This window comes from Lactuca serriola, chromosome 4 (assembly GCF_051521515.1).
Source record: "Lactuca serriola cultivar US96UC23 chromosome 4, Lser_US96UC23_V15, whole genome shotgun sequence".
NCBI classification, from domain to species: Eukaryota; Viridiplantae; Streptophyta; class Magnoliopsida; order Asterales; family Asteraceae; genus Lactuca; species Lactuca serriola.
Window position 1 is genome coordinate 214,417,783 of NC_136411.1, and position 16,752 is coordinate 214,434,534.

The 16,752-nt window shown below is 31.6% G+C and overlaps 1 pseudogene; it reads right to left on the reverse strand.

The window, feature by feature from the left end:
* Window positions 1-7,022: 7,022 nt before the first annotated feature.
* LOC145103262 (aldehyde oxidase GLOX1 pseudogene) lies at window positions 7,023-8,898 on the reverse strand (annotated as a pseudogene).
* Between the last annotated feature and the right edge of the window lie 7,854 nt (window positions 8,899-16,752).

A 16,752-nucleotide genomic window follows, 5' to 3' on the forward strand; every position in this document is an offset into this window, starting at 1 on the left:
AAAAATGAATATATCATTTATTCCACATTATGAACAACACCTGATATGTGATCATGCAATGAACTTATTATAAGATACCAATTAGAGAAATGAGTAAGTCACTAGATGAATTTGAGGACATTATAAAAGTACTTAAGAAGAACTAAGAGAATGCACACGAGATAATAAGTTTAGAATAAGATCTTTATGTGAAGATCTACACAAGATGCTGTCTTTAAAACAAATTAATATAATTATAATTATAATTGGATGAATGAGTTCATTTAAAAACTTAGTTGAATCCTACAGTTTAAGGATAATTTAGAAGTCTTTTGTGACTTTAAGAGTGTACTTAATCAAGCAAAGTAACTCTGAATCACTTTAGAGAACCAATTATATTCTCCAAGATATTTATCTATACTTAGAGTAAATTCAAATATGGAGATGACGGTATTCGCAAAATTCACACAAATTAAATTTAGTCAGACCCATTAATAAAGTCTTTGTTTTAAGCTAAGTATGATTAGTCACACTTTAGCAATAGGACTTCATTATTCTAGAAATTGGATTTGATTTGGATTTAGTATTTGGATATTGGAACTTTAAGACAAAAAATATTATATTGTTTTGATATATTGGGATTTGATCATCACATCAATACTTGTTGTGTTATATATTAACATGTTTAATCCATGAATTATCTTATTATTATAAAACTTCATAGTCGGTTATAATTGTTGGAGCAATTATGAAGTAAGACGAATATGAATTGGATTGGTTGAGTCTTATCAGATGAAAGTGGGCTAGTGGTTGTAACCAAGTTTAATAGGTACTTATCAGAGAATTGGTACTGAACAAACCCGCATAAAGATTACCTCATGGATCACTTTCGTGGGTGACACTTGATTAAAAGGTACTATCTTTGTATCCTTAATACCCGAGATGCGTAGTGAGATTTGAGTGTAGGGAATGTTGTACTTAGATATGGTCAAATGTTGATCCTTAACCGGGTAGTTATAAAATCCATTTTTAGGTGTATGAACTGTGCAAGAGGCTTAAATAATCAAGATGAGATTTGTCCATCTGATGTGTTGAGAGTCAGACATCTACCAAGGTACCCAAGGTTGAATACCAAATAAGATTGATTTTGTTCCAAGTCTCATGTTCAACAAGATGTCTATAACAAAGGGATAACTGATAAACTTACCTTATACATCAATTGAATCTTTGAGATTTTGGGAATTGGATGTTGATGAATGTAATTCTTCATCATATGTTATTGGGAGAAGTAAAATATTTCTAGACATTCACCACTATCTATATCAATCTATGGCGAGTCTTCTGCAAGTGGGAGATCGAAAGATCTTGTATTCCCAAGAGTCATTATAGAATGATATTGCTAATAACATATGATCCTATAAGGTTACACATTATAACAAGTTACCATTAATTGATTATTTATTAGTATAATTTGATTATTAATGAATATATCAACACTTGTATTTAATTAGAAAAACATTATTTTTGTGAAAGTAATATTTTACCAACATATTGGGAATTATTATTTCTAGGAAATAATAATAAAGAGAACAAAACTAGCTTAATATACATTAGGTATGTATTTAAATGTTATGTACAACTTTTTTGGTCACTTTAAGTAACCATGAAGTTAACAAAGTAAAAAGCATTTCATTTTTGTCTCCTTTGACCTATATTAAATGATGGTGTTAGACATGTCTTTTAATTTGTTTATTACATCATGCCATGCTTGTTAGAAATCCCCATGCTTTCATTATTATATGTATTACTTTTGTACTAAGTGTTGGTATAAAAGAAAGACATAAGTCAAGAGTTTTGGCTAGCTTTTAACACACTTCTTCTCACTCTTTTGGGGCTAATTTTGGCCGAAAATTTGAGCCACTCTCTCCCTTTTATTCTCTTGCAATTTGGTGCTAGAAATGAAGGATATGAATTTGCTTCTATTTAAGCACTTAGTTGGTATAAGTCTTAAAGTTTAAGAGCAACTTTATACAAGTGTATACTAGCATATTTTGGTGGTTTAAAGCTTGCTTGGTGGATACATTATAGAGAACTTCTACTTGGAGTTTTAAAACCATCTTCATCAACTTCCTAATTACCAAAAGGAACCAAAGTCTTCAAAGGTTGTTATATTTTCTTCTTCTTTGGTTATGTTTAATCTGTGTAAGTTCTTGCAAAATGATCACTGGTGTGTATAAAATGATTTTACTTTATTCAAACAAAAATGCTTCCATTATTAATTACGTCTAATTTTGAGACTAAAATTGGATTATTTTTGAATAAAAACCCAACAAGTGGAGCTTCATGATTTAGAGTATGCATCAGTCTTACATTCAAATAATACAACTACTTTGATAGTATTTGATCCCTTATACAATGTTGACGTACCCCCACCCAAACCCTCATTTTAGTATCATGTTGAATTTCGTTGTCCCTTTTTTTTTTCACCTCGCCTTGATTGGTTTAAGACTCTAAAGGGTAATATGATTCTTTCACTTTCACCATTCTTTATATTTCCTTGAAAGCTTACATACTTGATTGCATTCTGTTGAAAAGGAAAACCCAACATTGGCTTGAAGTATTGGTGAGTAAATAATGTCCCATTAAATTTTATTGCATTCCATTGAAATCTTCTATACTTGATTGAAGTCCCTTTAACTCGTTTGCAGAAATATTTGGTATCAATTTTTCTGGTTCAACTTGGCAAGAAAATATTCAATTTGAAGTATGGAATCAGACGTGGGATATGAACCCTTCAAATATCGTTTTAGTGCCTTTACAAGTATTTGCTACACTATTGGTTTAGTCGGGCATGTCTTCGAACAATTGGCAAGATACCAAAAATACTATCCTAAGTAGCAAAGTAGTACCAAAAAAAATCTCACATATGCTTAAACCCTCTATTTTATAGTATAGCTCCATTAATATGATGAAGATGATCGTTGGGAAGATGTTGGATTTGAATTTTTTTAATGGAGTATGAAAATCAGAAAAAATTAATAATATAGTTACTTGCCAAGTCAACATGCCATATCAAAACCATTTTTAACATAAAAATTGCAACCAAGAAATTAGAAGGGTAATGGTTAATATCAAACAAGATTGAAAAATATGATGTTCGATTAAAAATAATAAAAAAATAATGCCATAAAAAAAGTGAAAACATAGTGCTATGCTGTTGTGACATCCCCATTTTGACGGCCAGAAAAGATCGATTTTGTTTATGCTTTGTTTAAAAATCAGAGTAACATTTTAAATAAAAGTGTGCAGAATTTGTCCCAAAACAAAATATGATAAAGATTTATCAAAAACATTTCCATAGAAATGTATTTCATCAAAAAGACTCGGGATGTCATGTTCGATACAGATCATAAGCATAAACAATACAACATATGCCTTACTACATTATTCCGTATTTACAGGCCTAAAATCCTTTAATCTCTCATCCCAAGACATCACATCTATGCTCATGCGCCACTACCTGTAATACAAGAAACTGAGTGAGTCAGGCTTGGGAGCCTAGTGAGCACATAAAGTTTTCAACCAACAATAAATAAGTTTATTAGCTTTATCAAACCAAACAAACCCGATTACCCGTTCCCGTTATCCTCACTTTACGTCCCTAAAACATCTAACACAAGGACCTAGTCTAAGGACTATCATTGGGATGGACACTACTGCTAAGGGGATTCCTCAACAATAAATGTCCTTAAGGCAACCATGTGGGGGATGGAGTACACCTGGTGAGCACACAGTTCAAATAAACACAAAGTTCAAATAAACACCTACATGTTGCGAGCCTGCTAGTGTTCCACTGGACAGTCTAGAATAGTACGTGGTCGTCATCTATACTCCGCTAGATGACTGGATCATCAATAACATCTATAACGAGGCCTCTCATTATTTTATTTTATCACACAACAACTATTACATCTACCCATGTTCTACCAAATATATTTTGTAGATATAAAATACATATACAGTTTAAATCATTTAAGACGCGTATAAAATTGTTCATCCAGCATAGATAGCAAGTATATAGATAATATGCACACACAACACGTAATTTATATAAAATACTTCATATCTATGTGTAAGTTGAAAGTAACTATGCACTCACCTGAAAGGTGGTGACTCATCACTTGGACAGCGCTTCGATACTCTCAAAACAATTTCCTTCGATAAAACCTAGTATTAATACTAGGGTTTAGTTTAACGATAACCGCGACAAATTAATAGTCTGACTATAATTACTATTATATAAACGTTAAATAACACTCAATATAACTCATAATAATAGCCCAAATAATTATTTTAAGGACCTAATAACATTACTCTATTAATTTGAAAGCTATATTAAAAATTGCGTAAGCGTAGCTCACTTACATCGGATTTTATAGAAAACCGGACTTTGCTCGGAGCTTCCTTAGGGTGCTAGGGGATCACCTAGGCTTAGGGGAGAGTTAAAACCCTTAGAGAGAGAAAGTAATTTAGAGAGAGAAAGAGAATGGTGTGAAAAATCCGAAGACCCTCGCAGGTATTTATAGGGGGCGAAGCCTCTCGGAACGCTGGGCGTACCGAGGGTACGCTAGGCATACGCCTCGGATAAGAATGCCAGCTGAAGCCAGCTGTCTCGCACCATCAGATAGATCAGACCGGAGCTACGTGGGGCGTAACTTCTTCGGACGCGGGGCGTACTGCGAGGGTGACGTGTCAAGATCCGAAGCGAAGCCTTGGTCAATAAGCAACGGCTCAGATGCGGCCACATCATCCACCTCCTTGTAGTTTTCATAATTTTCCTTCCCGACTTCTAAAAATCATAACTTTTACATACGAGCTCCATTTTCAACGTTCTTTATATCCACGTGTAGGCGGGAACATAATCTACAACTCTCGTTTAGACTATGTCGGCTAATTTTGACTTTGTTTTAAATATTTTATTTTTAACAGGCCAGGACAGGATTGGTCCGTTAAAAATCCATAACTTCTTCGTCCGACGTCCGTTTTCGTCTTTCTTTTTATCCCTATGCTACTATTAACGAGATCTTCGATTCTCATTTAGGTTGTGTCGGCTAAAAACCACTCGATCTAATATTCGAATTTCAGGTTGTACACTGCTAAGCCGAAACTTCGAAAAATCATAATTTCTTCATACGAAGTCAGATTTGGGCGTTCTTTTTATGGACACTCTCGGTTTAACATATTCTACGATTTTCGTTTAGACCGCTAAGGCTAAAGCTCGCTCTATCGTAAATTCACTATTTATGCTTCCCGGTATCGTACCGGTTCCGTCGCGAAACTTCGACTGGTCATAACTTCTTCGTTATAACTCGGATTTCGACGTTCTTTATATCCCCGAAATCCTTGTTTCGACTATTACAACTTTATGTAAAGATATCGGGCTTATCTCACACTTTAATTTTGACCCTTATTTTTATCCTTTATTAATTATATCTTTATAATTAAGTAATAAGCACACAAATACACATAATTCACATAGAATTCAAATATTTCACCTTTATTACTTCAAAAAGAGTTACAATAGTGGACCTAGACTATTACATTGTCTAAAAATGTTTAGCACCGAAACCCGGACGTTACAGCTGTTGTGCATTTTCCCTAATGTAAACAACAAACAATTGGGTTCAATTTAAACGAGCTTGTCAAGATTTGCTCTAACTTCAATGCGTTATTAGAGTGGCAAACCTGAAATTGATTAACTAACAAACCTAACATACCGACATTATTGCCGTTTGCTTATCGAGTGGTTTGAGTGGCCAACACAAAATTGATTAACCTGAAAAACTGAAAGATCGCTCGATGCTCATCCTTACTTGTGGCTACACCACTGCATACTCTATTTAATAATAATATAAAATAAAAAATAATAAAGAAAGTTAAAATAAAAGGTTTAAAAAGTTAGACTCTTTGGTTACCATGCTCTTGCTGTTGTGATTACATGGTATGCATGGAAGAGGTGAACACCTCCTCCTAAGGGCATGGAAGGTATTTGGCGTGGTGTGACATGGGAAACGCTATGACTTACCATGCCCCTCTCTCTTGCTCACCGTCCCATGTCACACCACGCCAAATACCTTCCATGCCCTTCTCTCTTGCTCACCGATAAATAGACATGACATAATTCCTAATCAATGAATCACTCAAATCCCATTACTTTTTAATTTAATTTCACTTTCACCGACATTTTCCAATTCTTCAGGGGATATCGACTCATTATTATCCATTAATTTTAGCACAGACCACAGAGCACTTGCTTAATTATAACAATCGTATATAAGTGATAGACACAACAATTGCTTAATCTTTCACTTCCAAAAAGTATATAAATGGTAGTTACAACAATTGCTTAATCTTTCACTTCCAAAAAGTCATCAGCTCAAAATTTTTGAAAATTAAATAAGTGACTAGATAATGGAAATTGAAAAACATGAGAACTCAAATGGAGAATCACATACTGTTTCTGCGTTTCAGTTCATCATCAGTTGAGGTCTTGTCCTCTTGACGCCCTTGAACAATGGTCAATGGGGAATCAGAATCACTCAATCCGACTATCATAATGGAAAACATAATGAAAAAAAAGAATAGAGAAGGCTGATACGTTTCTGCGTTTCACTTTTTGACTAGACTGGATTAATAGAGATCGGAGGACAGGCGGAGAAGCCGAGAAAGAAGAAGATTAGAAGAACACTAGAACATATTAGAAGACTGCCTTTTTGGAAATTGAATCGTCATTTCCCTCATGCGTGCGTATGGAATAATCAAGAGGTTTTGGACTAGAATTAATGAATAGGCTTTAAAATTGAGGGCCTAATAAAATTAGGGGTCGTAAGCCCTTGCTCAGTTTGGTAAACACTTGAGCTAGCATACCCAATGGTCTTATAAATGCGGGTCAAGACCAAAATCACCACAAAATGAAACCACCAAAATAACAAAATGCAGATTTTTAATTAAGTTTCAATTTTTTAAACATTATGCAAGTTTTTTCTTTTAAATAACACCCAAACAATCTTTGATCGATCACATATATTCTTTAACTTACAATTACAAACAAATCATATATCATATATCATATCTACACTTTATAAATAAGAGTACAATAAATAAAAACCATATATGACTGCTATAAAGTCCACACTAATGGTGCTGTGGACTGCTTTTTTATCACTGAATTCGGACCCAAATGCCTGGACTCGGTACTTCATTATGAACCACAAATAAAAGATAATCACCAGCAGGTGCAATATTACCGGATGGAGGCGCTGTTACTTCAACTGTATAGTAAGACCGACGTCCGAAGACAGCCTTGGTGGAGTTGCCACCGTCAAGCACCAACAACCTTTGATTCATAGAAAAAGAGTGCGTGTTAAACGAAGGTGCTATCATTGTCACTGAGATCAAACTAAGATTCACATCGCCTGTTATCGTAAACCTAATGATAATTTGTTCACCATAGTGCATCTTAGCTTTGCGTTTGTGCGAGATAATATTAGGACGTAATATGGATGAGCTTGGATCCAGATAAGAGGGCGCAAATGCCTCCAAGCTCAATTCAGTTGGGTAAAGTACGTCCGTGAATGCATATTTATCATGAGGATTACTTCCACCGACAAGAACCCTACCATCTCTTAGCAAAACCGCTGTCGAATGGTACATTCGAGGTTTGTTGCTTGGGTTTTGCACTTGAAATCTAGACCCAATTGGGTTCTCCGGTAGGTAAACTACTGGGTTCAGAACTGGGTTCCTTCCAAGCTCCCATCCTGCAGACCCTTCAGACGCACCATTAATGTTCAATACATGTCCATTCGGTAGCAACAACATGTCACCTAATACTCGAGCTAAAGGCATGGTTTCCATGAGCCATTCGGGATTTTGGTCTGATATTTTAAGCCGACCACATGTATCCAAGGCTCTATCGAATTTTGCGTTTAATGCATTAATGAATGCTCCTTTGGGTGCACCCCCACAAACTAAGACTTCAATGGTATTCACTGTTCCTTTATTTATCTGCAAAGGTAATAAAACTGCAGAACCCGTGCTTGGGTAATTCCTTGGTTGACCATCTGGCATTGTTGGGTAATTCTTGACCACTTTGTTCCTTGAATAGTCGAATAAAATAGCACGATTGTTTGCAAAAATGAACAAATTACCATCAGGAATGAGAAATACAAATGGGTACAGATTATTTTCAATGTTAAGGTCACTCGTTTGAACCAAAAAGGGTAAACTGTAAGAGGTCTCTGTCGCCGACATCTTAGGATAGAACTCATAGTTAAACGTCTGACGACCACCAATAATAATTTGGCGACTGTCGGGCAGTATTTGATTGGTTGCATACCATCTGGGTTGATTCAACCCGTTTTGTATCTCTTGCCAATCGCATGTATCACATGATCTATAAATTCGGACAACCTGAGAACCATCTCCCCAGCCTCCGGTCTGTGTAAGTCTTCCGTTGGGCATTAAAGTTCCAGATGAGCACCAAACATCAGTGAGTACCATAAGTGGACGTATGGAATTGGATGCAACATCATACTCGACGGAATGGGCTGAGCAGTCGGTTGAGTTGTGGCGGCATTTGCCATTAGGAAGAGAGATTCTGGAGGTGCCAAAGTCCGTACGATCAAACATAACAACACGATCATTTGGGAGAAGCTGCATGTGCATGGCTGAGATGCCGACGCTTGGGAGTAGGATGGACCAGGATCCACCAGAGGCGGAACATGGCAGAGTATGGAGGAGAGCGAAGAAGAGGAGTTGGAGATAAATGGCCATGAGTTTAGGTGCGGATATATCTGTCGAGATTTTCTGTTTTCCTTGAGGTTGTGGTGGTCACCTTTTAAGTACTAGTCATAGAAGAGCTGAGGTTGCTAAAGTTACACAAACTCCACACATGTAAGGGGCATTAACCCATGTAAGGGGCTGAAGTTCAATAGTTGCCATATTATCTTTCAATAATCCAAACAACTTTATTATTTTTTTTGTTTATAATATATTGAAATATAATATATTGAAATATACAAAGTTTAATAAAATATTACAAAATATAATTTATAGTAAATATTTAAAAATTAAAAACTTTCATTTTTTCCATTGAATAGTTCAATGACCATTGAACTTTAAATCCATTGAATGTCAATATAAATCTTACAATGGTAGAGTTTCATCCATTGAATTACATATAGACTTGCCATCTCATTCAACTCTTCCACCATTATAAATGCTTTAAGTGGGCATCGGTTTGAATAAAAAGTATTTTTATATAACTATACACTAACATTGTGGCTATGTTTTAAATGATAATCTTGGATGAAATATATGTTTAATTTAACCGCTAACTAAATGATAACATGAAACGTTGAATTATTATTATATCCATATTCAGATTCAATAAAAATAAAATTTAAACAAGTTGACATTTTATTTATTTTCATTTTTTTTGGACTCCATAAGAATTTGTCTATATTTCCAATTCCATCATCTTGTTCCTAGATGTTCTATAGAAATAAAATGTCATTTGGTTTCCCCAAGAAGAACCCTTTATTCTAAGTCACAAGATAAGAAAATTTTTCACTATTTTCTTTTATTACAGGATCAAGATTAATTAAATGATAGTTGAAAAATTAACCGCAAATTAAAAAGTAACTGATAAAAAGATAATATTTGATAAAATATGACTAATAAAACTAGTTGGGAAATGTAAAAAATGTAAAATAACATTAAAATCTATGTATATAAAAATGATATAATGTTATAATATAAAACAAACACGATATATTTCGTTGAATTAAAATAAATGTTAAATAACAACAATTCCAATATTTGTGTTTAAACTAAAAAGTAAAAAAAAATTACCAAATCGTTTAGTTCTTTACAATATAAAAATTTAAAAGAAAAACAAATATGTTGAAAGAAGATGTTTCTTGCGACCAACACCATACTAAACTTTCAAATGTATCTCATATTATTATAATGTTTTTATAATAATTTAATTAACTGCGAAAATAATATTTATGTTTGTATACGTTATGTCATTCTAATTTTATTTTATTTTTATGTTTTTAGTTGTATTAAAATTTATAAAGTCATTATTTTAGACATGTTTAATGTTATCTATTTAGAAAATTATATAATAATTTTAGAATATGTTTCAATATAGTTCACGAGATTAATAATTATTTTTTGATTATAACAATTAGTTGTATAATAATAAAAGATATAATTGGAAAATTAAAAGAAATCTTGGAAAACTATTGAATATTTTTTCAAAAAGAAAACTAACTTATAAATTATTTTGTTCGTTTATCAAGTTTAGTAAGCTAAAAAATCGATAAATAAACTAACTACGAAGCACTAAATGATATTTATGTTTTTATACTTTAGGTCATTTAAACTTTATTTAATTTATCTGCTTTTTAGTTGTATTAAAATTTACAAAGTCATTAATATTTTAGACATGTTTAATGTTATCCGACTTAGAAAATTATATAATAATTTTAGAATATGCATGCGTTTCAATATGGCTCACGAGATTAATAATTTTTTGATTATAACAGTTAGTCGAATAATAATAATAAAGGATATAATTGGAAAATTTTCAAAAAATCTCCATAAGCTTATTGGAAAATTATTACTAAATAGTTTAAAAAAAAATTAACTTATAAGCAATTTTTTTCGTTTATCAAACTTAATGACTTAAAAAACTTGATAAATAAACTAAGTATGAAACACCAAACATAACATTTTTATTACAAACTGGTTTATAAAATTAATTTGTAAAAAAAACTAAACACGGTTCACTCAAAAAGAACAAACAGATACATGTGAAGACTCTAATTTTCAATCACGTCAAAGCCTCCAACTAATAAACATGTGAACTTAAGGTTTTCTATAGCAGCCAACATTAATTAACCTTTCTAAATTTATGTATAACTCAAATGGAAAACATTAGATGCATGGATCTTCTATTCAATTTTTATCTTTTATTATTTTATAATATATTTTTTATAAACGAGAGTTTATATACTATAATAAGTTATGTTATGAGCTTGGTCCAAACTGATTTAAGGACCGTGGCAAAAACAAATATGAGGTGTTAGGCGTGTCAAACCCAACAAATAATAAGGGTACAGACTTCAAATACACTGTTTTAATGCACTAAAAAGTAGTACAATGCAAGCAGGGTCGAACCACATAGACACGTGATGAAAGTTTATACTTCTTTGCCTAAGGTACTTTGATCACAAAAAGGAGTTTTGTTTGCAAAAGTAAAATACCAGTCTATTTTAAAAACATGTAGAAAATGAAATAAACTTGTAACTAATTTGATTGAATGGTTCTAGTTCTATTTTTCAATGTTGTTGTTCAACTTGATCATGACTTGATGTGACTAGTTACACTAACCCACTTAGTCATTGCTTCTTAAATTTTCACAAAACCTATATCACTTCATTAGTTTTATTACCATCAGTACACAAATTTGTAGCCGCTTCATATAACTTACTAGACATTTCCTAACAATGTAAGCTATATTTCTCGCTAAAAACAACAATTACCTACTTTAACTTAACACTTTTCTTCAAAAACTCAATTTAACTAATATTGGTATTAATCTTGTTATTTCAATTTCATTTCAAACCCATTTCAATTGAAAGATGTGCTTTTTAAGGGCATATAACTTATTTTAAACCTTGCTTACCATTTTGGCACGTTTTCGAAAAACTTAGAAACATTTTATTTTATAATAGTGCTAAATGTTTTGAGATATTATACAATGGTCACATGAATCAATAAAATGTGTAGCTAAATCTAGGCTAAAATTTGATTAGTGACATTTAGCCACTGAAATAATTATGTGTGTGGCAGGGCTGTTTCAACACAAGTGTGACCGTAGGTCATTTTTATACTAGTATGTGTAAAAGCTTCACCAGATCTTTCAAAACCACTTTTGTTTTGACTTTTTTAACCACTTTCTTATTTAGGCATTGTACTTTACTTAAATGTGTTTTCTTGAAACCCAACATGATACTTATACAACTTTCTACTCCAAACGTGTTTACAAGACATTACCTATACCTACGTTTCAGAACATTCCTCATTTGTTTATTTTATTTCAAATTAGTTTTATAATCTGTAAAGTTTTTAAAATTTACAGCATTGCAAAACTTAGTGTTCATTTTTAAATTTCCAGTGACACACTTTCAACAATGTATAATTACTCTTCTAAATATATTTATTCTTTACCTTATCCGTTGTAACTATTGTTGAAATCTAGTCTATAATGTCAAAACTGTCGTACTTTTAATTACCAACTTTAGTGCTTCCTCTTTTTCACAAATGAATTTGAACTTAATAAGATAACTCATGATTTTTGGCAAACACTTTAAAACTTCCAATGTCTATTTAATCATAAACATACATCAATGATTGACGTTTGAAATATATTTCAACATAAGTTTTAAATCTACTTACGGATATTGTGCTTCAAAATTTTAAGAATAGAATTCATTGCTGATGATACCTTCTATTTCTTTCCCATGCACTTTATTTATTGCTCTCTATTTGATTTGAGATCTTACACACCCATAATAATAAAATAATACATTGTCACACTTTGTTTCTGTCTATTTTGTTTCTTTTGGTACCATGTTCTTACATATACAAACCAAAAGTCTACCCTTTCGTTTTGAGCAAGCAATATGTGTACTGTCATGCGGCCTAATTTTGATTTAGTCAACCTTGATATATTCAAATACACCTCTTATCATATACATTTTGTTTTTATTATTAAACCTACCATAAATGCGTAATCCTTATTTTTATTGTTTTTTGTTCTAAATTTAAATTTTTTGATTAAAAACGCAATTTTCATTGTATTTCCCATACAATTAATACACAAGATGACTACCCTTGTTCTTATCATTTTTCAAAATACAGAAAATATATGTGAAGAACCTACTTTCTTATGTTCCTTGTTTTCTTAAAAAAACATAACAGGTTTTAAATGTTATGATTACCTATCCTCCAAAGGAATGTTGTCTTAGAACCATTAAATTGAGAATGCACCATTTTCAATGGTCGATATTTTTACACCTTTCTCAAAAATAACATTCTAATTTGCAATTTCCATTGAGTTCCTAAACTCTGAAACTTGTTTTTCATAATATTCTGACTCCTCGTAAACTTGAATTTGTCATGATTTAAACAATCGGACGATTTTTCAAAAATTATAATATGAATATTTCTATATAAATTCTCTCATTGACGACTTAAACCTTTAACACTAATTAATCTCTTTATTATTTTACTACTTTATTTGATCGCCATACATGTATCTTCATTTTCTTGGAATTATTACACATTTTGATAACAGTGAGATTAATTATCATTTCTAAACACTCAAAATGCTATCTACTGAATGTGATTAATTTATCATAAAATTTCATCACCTCCATTCGCAACAATGACTCTTTATATATATATATATATATATATATATATATATATTCTTTGAATATGGTTTTATTGTAGCTAGAGTAACGGTAGTAGTAAATATAACTTCGGTTGGAAATCCTTGGCCCTTTCGTAATTTATTTTGTAGACGACACTTAGATAGTCTTTACACTTGAGATGTACCAAAACTTCGTTCCCTACCCTTATCATGTATCATTAGGAACTTACCCTCGATTGCTTCTTTTTCATTCGTGCTACCCCATTCTTATTTCGTAATTTATCTTTTCCAAATTTAGTAGCCAACCTGAAAGTGAACAAATTGTTCCTAATACCTTCTTTATTAGATGGCGAATTTACACTTAGTGATGATTTAGAATGCAACTTAAGGATCAATGCAGACTTAGCACTCAATGCAGTTGATGCTTCAGAAAAACTTATAACGCTCTTTTAAGTTAGATATTATCTAACTAGATAATCTTTTTCAACTAGGTTGCCATTGTTAGATCATGATTTCCATGATTCTAATTCCCCACAATCTAGACAACAGAACTTAAATTAGGGAAACACTATCCTGATTATAACTAAAGGATTTGACTCTCCCTTGAGGAGTTAATCCAAGGTTCTTCAAGTCACCAACTCTCTAATTATACACTTCTATTTGGCTAAGTTCTAATAGAACACATCATGAATTGAATTTCGGGACAAAATTTTTTCAACCGGAGGAGACTCTGACAATTGTCAAAATTCAAGACAGTTTTAGATTTGAATAAACTTAGTTGCACGTATAGGCACGACACATACTAGACTTAGTAACTATAAGCTAAGTTATAACCTACCAAAAACTTGGAAACAATTAGAAACAATGGGTAGTGTACTTAGAGTTCACATTGATACATGACTTTTATAGTTACTTTATCTGTAACAATTTTTCAAATTCGGGTCATTCCTTGACTTGAAAACCTTTTCATGAATCATATACACACATAATGCACTTGACCTAGTAGTAGAAATTAGGTTCGAGTGTCATAGGAACTTAAGTCTAAGTTAAAAACTAGGACTAGTATACTTGATTCTTCCATTTCACTTGAATCTCGAAACCACTACATAGAAATGCCAATAAATCGATAAAATTAAATTACAAACATTATTTATAATTTGAATAAGTGTTATGAAACTCTAAAATATTTTGAAGTCTCAAAATTCAAGTAATTTGATATCCAAAGATTCACAAACTCTCAAAAACCCTAAATGCCCTAAAAACCTAAATATATAAAATTTAACCACTAATTTTTTTTTTAAATATAATGGTTTTTCTATGGAAAATATTAGGATAAAAGCTAGGTTAAGTTGTATCTTAAAACTTTGATATTTTTATAGAAGATTTAAATTTTACAAAGAGAAAAGAGAAAGAGAGGGTATTACACCTGAAAATTTCAGCCCCTCTCTCCCTGTATCTTTATCTCACTCAAAAGGCATGTCATATTCATTAGACCATCTCCCACACTCCACCTTCTTGTCCCTCTCTATAATTCTTTCTTCATTCTCTCTAAAAATGATGAACATAGAACCAGAATAACTTGGAGAGATTTTTACATTAGTTTATTCATGAGCTTACACACATTTTGGTATTTTGGTGATCGATTTTAGTGGAGAGAAAACTCAAAGAGATGACGAGAGAGATTGGGTACCCAGAGAGAAAAAATCTCTCTTTTCTCTCTTTTCTTCTCTCTAAAACCCCACACTTTCCCTCTCTAAAAATCAGCCTCCAACCCACGAAATTCAGGAAATATTTGGGTGTTTTTGAAGCTACATAACAAAAAAAAGGTAATAGCTTACATCCTTTGAAGGTCCACAACAATTTATACAAGCTTCCTTGTTATTTTCATCTTTTATTTTTGGATTTTATGATCCTTTCTTGTATTTGATCTTGATGTTTGTATATTATCACTATAAACATGTTGCATGTTATGAAAATAGTGATAATCCATGATCAAACCAAAGTTGAGACCAAAGATGAACATATGCAAGCTCTAAACTATCATCAATGGTGATTTTCACACTTCCTTCTTGAGATTTTAAGTCTTTTTTTTTATCTAAATCATTTCTAAACCATCAATAACTTATTTTTAACTTCATGCATGTTCATTAATTCATATTTCATATGCTAAAACTCAAAATCAAATGTTTGGATCAAAGGATTTCTTATAAACAACATAAAACTCATTTTTAAGAGTTCATGAGAAACAAGACTTTATACATGAATACATGTAAGTATTTTATGACTTTAAAACTTTTGATCTATGGAAACATGAGTAGAACCTTCATGAGTCATGATGTCTTTAAAAGATTTCAAAGGATTTACTCAAAGTAATGATGAAAGCTTATTTTTCTAACCTATCATCATGCATGCAATCTTCCAGATTTGTTTACCTGACTATGAGCTAATATATCTCACACATTTCTTAACCAAAAATCAAGATTCTTTTTTTGAATTATAATTCTCCGAGTTAGATTTCGAATCCATGTGGTCTCAAGGAAAAACATTAATATTTCGATTTTTGAATAATTTTTACAAAACTATTGCTCCAACATCACTTTCCTTATGAATATTAGTTTTGTGTTGCATGTTAAAGATAGTAAATCATCACTAAAAATCCTTCAAAAATTATTTTGAACTCCTAGCATTATCTAATTAGAGGTACAAAAAGATCATAACTTAAAAGTAAAGATAAAATGTTATAAAAATTCTCAAAATAACATCAACATTGTTACCAAAATCACAAGAACGAAGTTCTTTCTCTATTATCTATTGAGCCTTTAGGCATGTTTTTTGACATCCAAAATGAGAAAACTTTTTTTCATCGTTAGTAAATTGTATGAAGATGCATTCTGAAAGTTTTTAGATCCAAATATATTTTCTTTATTTTTACATGAAAATAATAAAAAAATATATCGTTAAAGCATATAAAATACTTACAATAATAAATAAATTTTGAAAAAATTGATAATGACTTATACTATAAACCAACGTCCTCCAGGAAGTTTGAGAAATTTTTATTACTATTTACTATTACTTTTGATTTTTATTGTTATTAAACACAAATAAATAACAAAAATCGTGTCCCAAGTTATAAAAATCACATTTATTGTTTTACAAAGCTTCAATGGAATGATAAGCATAGATCTTGATAGGGCATCAGTCATAGACTTGGTTGTGAACTCATTGTTTGCTCATATACATACAAACTAGTTTACTTATTATAG